Source organism: Aotus nancymaae, unplaced genomic scaffold, assembly GCF_030222135.1.
Source record: "Aotus nancymaae isolate 86718 unplaced genomic scaffold, 86718_ANA_hifiasm-v0.15.2.pri h1tg000048l, whole genome shotgun sequence".
Lineage (NCBI taxonomy): Eukaryota > Metazoa > Chordata > Mammalia > Primates > Aotidae > Aotus > Aotus nancymaae.
Window position 1 is genome coordinate 9,994,705 of NW_026988462.1, and position 7,747 is coordinate 10,002,451.

The window sequence follows — 7,747 nt, forward strand, 5'->3', positions numbered from 1 at the left end:
AATTGAACTCATAAAAGCAAAGAGTAAAGCAGCAATTACAGAGGCTAGCAGGTGGAGAAGTAAGGAGATGATGGTCAAAGGGTACAAAAGCTTAGAAAGGAAGAATGAGAGTATTTTCTTCAGATCAATTTCATAATATGGCGAACATAGTTAACTGAAGTGTATTGTCCATTTAAAAATTGCTAAAATAATAAATTTCAAATATTCTTACCACAAAAAATAGTAAGTCTTTGAGATTATGGGGCTAATATGATATAATTATTTCATATTGTGTTTATAAATCATAGCATCACATTATAACCCATAAAAATATATACTTATACATTTTCAATTTATAAGAAAAATTTTAAATATTTAAAAATTTGTCTAATGACCATTAAAACTAATAAGACCAAAAAAATATTTTTTAAATTATGCTTGCTTTGGCAGCACATATACTAAAATTGGAATGACTCAGAGAGAAGATCAGCAGGGTCCTTGCAAAGGATGACATCCAACTTCAGAAACCACTCTGTATGCATTTTGTGAAACATGCTCTTGAAAATAATTGTTGAATTATAACTTTGAAAGGGAATCTGAAAGACTTTGAATAATGGATAACTACCTTTACTGGAAGTAGGTTAACAATTTTTAAAGTTATAATTTTCACATGTTAAAGTAATTTTTAAATTTCAAATTACAGATCTTATTTGTGAAAGTTGTTTATTTTACATCCTTACTTAACACTACCTTCCCCCATATTCTACTTTATTTTCATGCAGTGAATTTGGGAATAAATAATAATTATGTTTTAATATGATATTATTAAGTGAAATATTGAGATATTATTTATAATCCACCAATTTATTTGTACTTTACTTGAAATATCCAGGGATAATTAAAAAATAACCTAGACACAAGAAAAGGCATATTAATATGCAGAAGCACCATATATTTTTATAGGTAAATTCTAATAAACTACTGTATAAAGTAATTAAAAAGATGTTTTGATAAGAACGATTTACTTTCTTCTTAAATATTTGTCAGCCACTATATCCACTTTTTCTCTCTCTATGTATGTTCACATTTAGAGATGCAAACTTTTAAGTACCACTTTATGGTTAATTAAAAACATCTTTTCTACCTTTAGTTATTTGAGCTTGAAACTTCCCTTTTGAGAAAACACTGAAAAGTGTTAAGGTGAAAGGAAAGAGTGAGAAGGAAAATGGTAATTTTAGGAGTATCAGTTTAAAAAATAGTAAAACATATTGAAATGCCAGTTTGGAAAAATATGTGCAGCATAGTAATTAGAGTAATAGAAGACGGTATGTGAAACGATAAATCTAAATTCAGACCTGACATATTGAAGGCATATGCAACTTGATTTAGGAAAAAGTAATTGTTATTTGTTCTCATCAAATGGAGAACCATCATATCAAATTAAAATAGAACAAGCAAATGAGGGGTATAAATGCATCAGTTTAACAAGTGTACATTTTATTTCAAAATTGAGTATCCTAGCGAGAAATAAAGGAGTAACTTTATGAGAACAAAATGCAAATTGAAATTGATATTGGAGTGATCGGCAATTAAAAGATATGTTCAAAGAAAGACATTCTAAAATTAGTACAGTTTTCATGACAATATGCTCTGTTATAGAAAAGTCAGTTACATATGGATTATAGTTGTGCATAGCATCATGACATTTTAATCAATGACAGACCACACATATGAAGGTGGTCCCATAAGATTATACTTTTTCTATGTTTAAAAAAAGCCATATATATTGTTTTGGTATAGTCTCTATATACAGGTTTGTATCCTGAGAACAATAGACTATACCTTATAGCCTAGGTGTGCAGTAGGTGAGCCCATCAAGTTTTGTGTAAGCCTACTCTGTGATGTTCACACAAAATGAAATATCTAAGAACACATATCTTGGACTTCATTCCTATGGTTAAGCAATGCATGACTATATATTTCTTAAGTACCATGTGAGAAATTAAAAAAAATATTTAGGCTGGGTGCGGTGGCTCACGCCTGTAATCCCAGGACTTTGGGAGGCCGAGGCGGGTGGATCACGAGGTCAAGAGATCGAGACCATCCTGGTCAACATGGTGAAACCCCGCCTCTACTAAAAATACAAAAAATTAGCTGGGCATGGTGGCACGTGCCTGTAATTCCAGCTACTCAGGAGGCTGAGGCAGGAGAATTGCCTGAACCCAGGAGGCGGAGGTTGCGGTGAGCTGAGATTGCGCCATTGCACTCCAGCCTGGGTAACAAGAGCGAAACTCCGTCTCAGAAAAAAAAAAAAAGAAAAAAAAAAATTTAATGTTTATACCTAACTTGGTCTGCACCCAAAATAATCTTAGCATCCACGATTATGAAGTATTGAAGATATGTTAGTAAAATTAACATTATTTCATATAATGGAGGGAAATAGACTTACCCCATTTAAACTCAAAATTTCATGTGTAAAAATATTCAGTTTTTAAGGCAGTTTTTTTTTACAGTTTTTAAATGATTTCAGTTTTAAAAAGTTCTATTATAATAGAAAATGGTCCTTCATTTAGAGTCATTTTGCATTTTTCCTTCACTGTTGTCATTTATTTCATTCAAATAAAAATGTTAGCAATTTAACTTCTTAATTGAGAGTATCTGATAAGTCTACATGTTCTTCTTATAATAGATATGTTTATTCATATGACTACCATAAATAGTTCTAATTTATCTCATGCACAATTATCTTGGTGGCCACTGTCTTTTTTTTTTTTTTTGGAGACAGAGTCTTGCTCTGTCACCAGCGGCCAGGCTGGAGTGCAGTGGCATGATCTCGGCTTACTGCAACCTCTGCCTCTCAGGTTCAAGCAATTCTCCTGCCTCAGCCTTTAGAGTAGCTGGGATCACACCCAGCTAATTTTTGTATTTTTTAGTAGAGACGGGGTTTCATCGTGTTGGCCAGGATGGTCTCAATCTCTTGACCTTGTGATCCATCCGCCTCAGCCTCCCAAAGTGCTGGGATTACAGGCGTGAGCCACTGCGCCTGGCCCAGTGGCCATATTTTTAAATACACACTGCCCTGCATCCCTTTGGTTAATACTGAAGAATCCAGAACAAGTACTTGACTCAGAGGCAGTGAATCCAGAGCCAGGTCAGGTGTTTTTGAAATAAAAGATAAGCAAAAATATTACTCTCAGTAAATTTAAATGAATTAAACCCAAAAGCTGAAAGAATTAAGTTAATTATACAAGAATATTAGGTGAATGGTCATGAAGAAGACTTAAGGTAAAAATGTACTCAATGGAACATGTTTAAAGTTAAAATTACGCAGAAAAGGAATTAATCTTAAGCCAGGGGATGGTGGTAGAGAAAGGTGTAAAGTCACAAACAGTTATACCTTGAGATGGAGAAGACTGGACTGTCTTATTGGTTCGGGATGACTTTCAGGTCTATTCTACATGTATGTTGAGAGTAACATTCTTCCCTTAGATGGGTGTAGTTTCTTCAACAGAATTGTACTGTTCCAGATCTAAAGTACACAGAAAGTAACTTTTAAAACCGTATAGGGGAGAAAATTTCTTTATTCCAACAAAAATTTTCTGAATAATTTGTCTAAGATCTCTTTTTATCCACGAGTTAGCAAACTGGGCTCCAGTATTATTTGATGCAATAGATATGCAAAAAGAGTCATGTAGCGCCTGTTTCTTAGGTTGAGAATTCTTACAGTTAGCAGAATTATTCCCATAATTTCCACCAAACTAACCCAAATTTTTATGGCTGAATCCTCTAAATAATCTAGGATGTCAGTTTCCATAAATTAGGAAAATAGGTAGTCATTTGTGATTATGTATTAAAATAAAAACATCTTAATGAGACAAATTATAAAGTTAATTGGTAGACACAAAAGGAGAAACTTGAATATTGATGGCCCCAGTCATCAGAACAGTACCCACTTTAAATTCCCTTCAAGGGCCTCTCCTCCCCCACTCCCCAAGTTTCGAATGTGGGAAATAGGAACTAGAAACCTCATTGTGACATTTATGTATTATTAAATGATAACACTTAATTCATTTCTTTTTCACCAGCTTAATTGTTAAAAATAGTCATTATGCAGAAATCTTAGCCCCATTTACTCTTTAGTGGGTAAAGCTATTATGCTCATTCCAATATACTTAGCAATCTGTTGCATTTTAATTCTTTCTTCAAGGTAGCGAATGTTGAATAAAATTGAAATGCTTTAATGTATTATTTCAATTTACAATTCAAAAATATTTTTAATAGAGTACAAGGGCACCCCCTATGACAGGATCCACTTATAATAAGGGAGTGCCTATCTAGTCCAGATCCCCAGAGGGACAAAAATTCAAAATGAGTTCACATTTTATTTTTTTCAATTACCCTCTTCTGTTTAGATTTTAAATTTCTCAGTGGTTTATACTAATCTATATTCAGCACTATTTTGTTGGAGTATAAGGGCAATGGTTGTGTGTTAAAATTCACTTGGGAAAGAACAAGATCTACAAAGAAACTTTTTTTTTAAAAAAGGAAAACAATATTTATAATAAGAGCTACTTTTTAGACCTCTTTGTCCTTGGAAGAATTTTAAGTGAACAGAAAGATCAATTATACCTTTTTGCTATTCTCTTGAGCCCTGTGACAAGAAGATTAGTTCTGGGAAGTCTTGAGGCCGACTTGAATATGAGGCTCCAAGGGAGAAAAGCAGGTTAAATTCAACCTCCAGAAGTTTCCCTGCTGCATTGGCTACCTGGGAGACTGTCAGATTGTTTTGTGTCCTAGGGGGGTTAAAAGCCCTGCCACCTTTGCCCTAAAATATGGCTGTTCTATGTCTATGTCTGACCTTAGGATTTCATCATGCTTTCTGGACTATGGGAAATCAATTCATAATTCTCAAGTGAATTATGATTTTAAGTAATAATTTTATAAAATTATCATTTTGCTCCAGCTGAGAATAAAAAAAATCTGATGCATTTTTGACATTTTCAAAGACATTTAATAAAGTGTGACTGCAATACTTCTCGTTGATACCATTGATAACAAGGTTGCAAGCATGCCAGCTCTCAATTATTTAAGTCAGTGGGTAACTGTCAATGACCAAAGGGTACTGTCATCTTAACCAATTGTGACAATTTCCTCTTTCAACTCAACTAATGTCAGAAGCAGGTCCTGGAAATAAATTTGAACTATTGCATTAATTTGTCTTTTATTTACTCTTAATACATCCTGATATAGCTGCCATAGTGAACTTGCACTTGCATAGATCATCAATGATTTGCATGTTATGAAAGCCAATGGATATTTTTTTGGGGGTGTTATCCTGCTTAACCTCTCTTCATTCATTCACTGAATGCATTACTGAACTCTTGCTGGGCACTTGGAAAACAGTTGCAGAAGACAGACACAGGTCACGTTTTTATGATATTTACAATTGACAATGAACAAATTATAGAGGTGCTAAATGTTAGAAGAAGGTGTTGTGTGATTGACAGCAACCTATAGTTTTTTTTGTTTTTTTTTTTCTTTTTTTTTTTTTTGAGATAGAATTTCACTCTTGTTGCCCAGGCTGGAGTGCAATAGCGTGACCTCGGCTCACCACAACCTTTGCTTCCCAGGTTAAAGCGATTCTCCTGCCTCAACCTCCCGAGTAGCTGGGATTACAGGCATGCACCACCATGCCTGGCTAATTTTATATTTTTAGTAGGACGGAGTTTCTCCATGTTGGCCAGGCTGGTCTTGAACTCCCGGCCTCATGTGATCCGCCTGCCTCGGCCACCTAAAGTGCCGGGATTACAGGTGTGAACTACCACGCCTGGCTGCAACCTGTAGTTTTGAAGTTAGACAAGGTGTCCCAGTGGGAGCAAATTTTAGTTGGACTCTAAGTGTAGGTAAAGATTCGATTTGTAAAGTGGGGTAAGGAAGGGTTTTTTTAACACAGGGAAAGCAAATTCCACCTCCTCACCTTTCTTTCAGTTAACACCTACTCATCTAGCACTAGCACTAAATCTAGTGAGAAATAATAAGGCTTTAGAATTGGGGGTTGAAAAGAATGAATGCATTCTATTGTCTTAAAATGAAGATTCAGAAGGACTTAGCGATTGGATGGATGTGAAACGAGGAAGAGGATGAAGTTAAAAAAGTCTCAACATTCTGGTTGGGTCACTAAGTGGGTGACGGTGCCCTTTACTAAATCTGGGAGCACAGGAAGAGGAACAGGTTCGGAGAGAGCACAGGAAGCCAATTTTGCATGTGTTGAGATTGAGAGGCCTGAGACATAAAGCAGTGGCAGTGATAGGTAGGCAAATATATGGGGCTCCAGAAAAGAGTCTGGAGATACAGAAAGGTGTCTTACACTAATAACATCCCAAACTCAACTCATCATCACACAAAACAGTATGTGATCTGGATTCCCTGACAGCTTTGTGATCATGGGCCCTGCATCCACTTTTCCATCAAAGCCAGAATCCTGAGATTTACACTTACCCCCTCACATTTTCTCATTCTCCAAGTCGTATCCACGACTGTGCCCCTCCAATTCTAGTTTTTAAATTTCTTTTGAAGCCACCCCCTCAGCCTCACCCTTTTATTTCATTCTTTACTTCCTCAAGCTTCTTCTCTCCTGGGAATTGAAATATCCTGCTAATTAAAGTTGTTCCTCAGCAGCACCATGTCCCTTAAAATGAACATTTGTATTGCTGCCAGCATGAGCTATTTAAAATAGAAACATTCTTGTTTCCCTTCTTCTCTTCTTCCCAGTGTCAACTTCTAATAGGTTTCTGTATGCATTTTGATTTTACCATTTCAGTTCTCTCTCATTTTTCCATAGTGTCTTTTTTCTTCCAGAAGATATATGGGCATAATAATTTCTCTTCAATTCTTTTTTCATTTGCCAATTGTTTTGCTTACAGGCTAGCCAAAATCCATGTTAATGCATTATTTTCATCATGGAGGCAACAAAGAAGAATAAGACAGTGAGTAACAGCATGGCCTACGGAGAATGAGGGCTTGCATTCAGATACGAGCCCCAACAGCTACCCAAGAATTGCCCAAGCTTGGTAACCTTGGACAATTTACTTAACATGCCCAGTGCCTCACTGTCTTCACATATAGAATAGGGATAATGATAGTAAGTATTTCCTAGTGTTGTTTCAAATATTCGATTATGTAACACATTAAAATGCTTTAATATATTTTAATGGCAACTTAAACAAAGAAAGCATTGTATATTCCTATTTCTATTAACTATATGAAGCATTATTTTGAAATACTAATAAACAGAGGAGTACATATATTATTAATTTCCTAAATTAACTCAGTTATCACTATATTCAAGATTTATCAAATACCTGGTATGTTTCTGGCATTGTCCTAACACTGGTTATGTGGTAACAAACATACAAATCATGGTTTCTATCCTCAGGAAACTCAGCATCTAAAGGAAGAAATACACGTTACACATTTGTGAGGAGTGATATGTTTATCAGCACCTAAACATTATGTGACTACTGTATATTTAATATTTTTCAAATAAGATTTCTATTTTTTCCCTAAACCTACTTTCCTTTGCTTCTCGTTTTTAATAATGGAAATATCTGTTCATTTGGTTTATTAAGCAGAAGACTGTCCTCCAACCCTTGTCCTAACTTTCATTCAACAAGTACTTACTGGGTGCATTGTATGATGATATAACATTGAATGTGATGGACACAAACCTCCCCAGCTAGATCCTATTGTGACTGTCTTACACTTCATG

General features: G+C 35.1%; 1 non-coding gene across 1 annotated transcript; it reads left to right on the top strand.

Moving 5' to 3' along the window:
• The first annotated feature begins 417 nt into the window (after positions 1 to 417).
• Positions 418 to 521, top strand: LOC135268985 (U6 spliceosomal RNA). The gene has a single exon (XR_010337313.1). It is a non-coding gene; the product is annotated as a U6 spliceosomal RNA (small nuclear RNA).
• Positions 522 to 7,747: the final 7,226 nt, after the last annotated feature.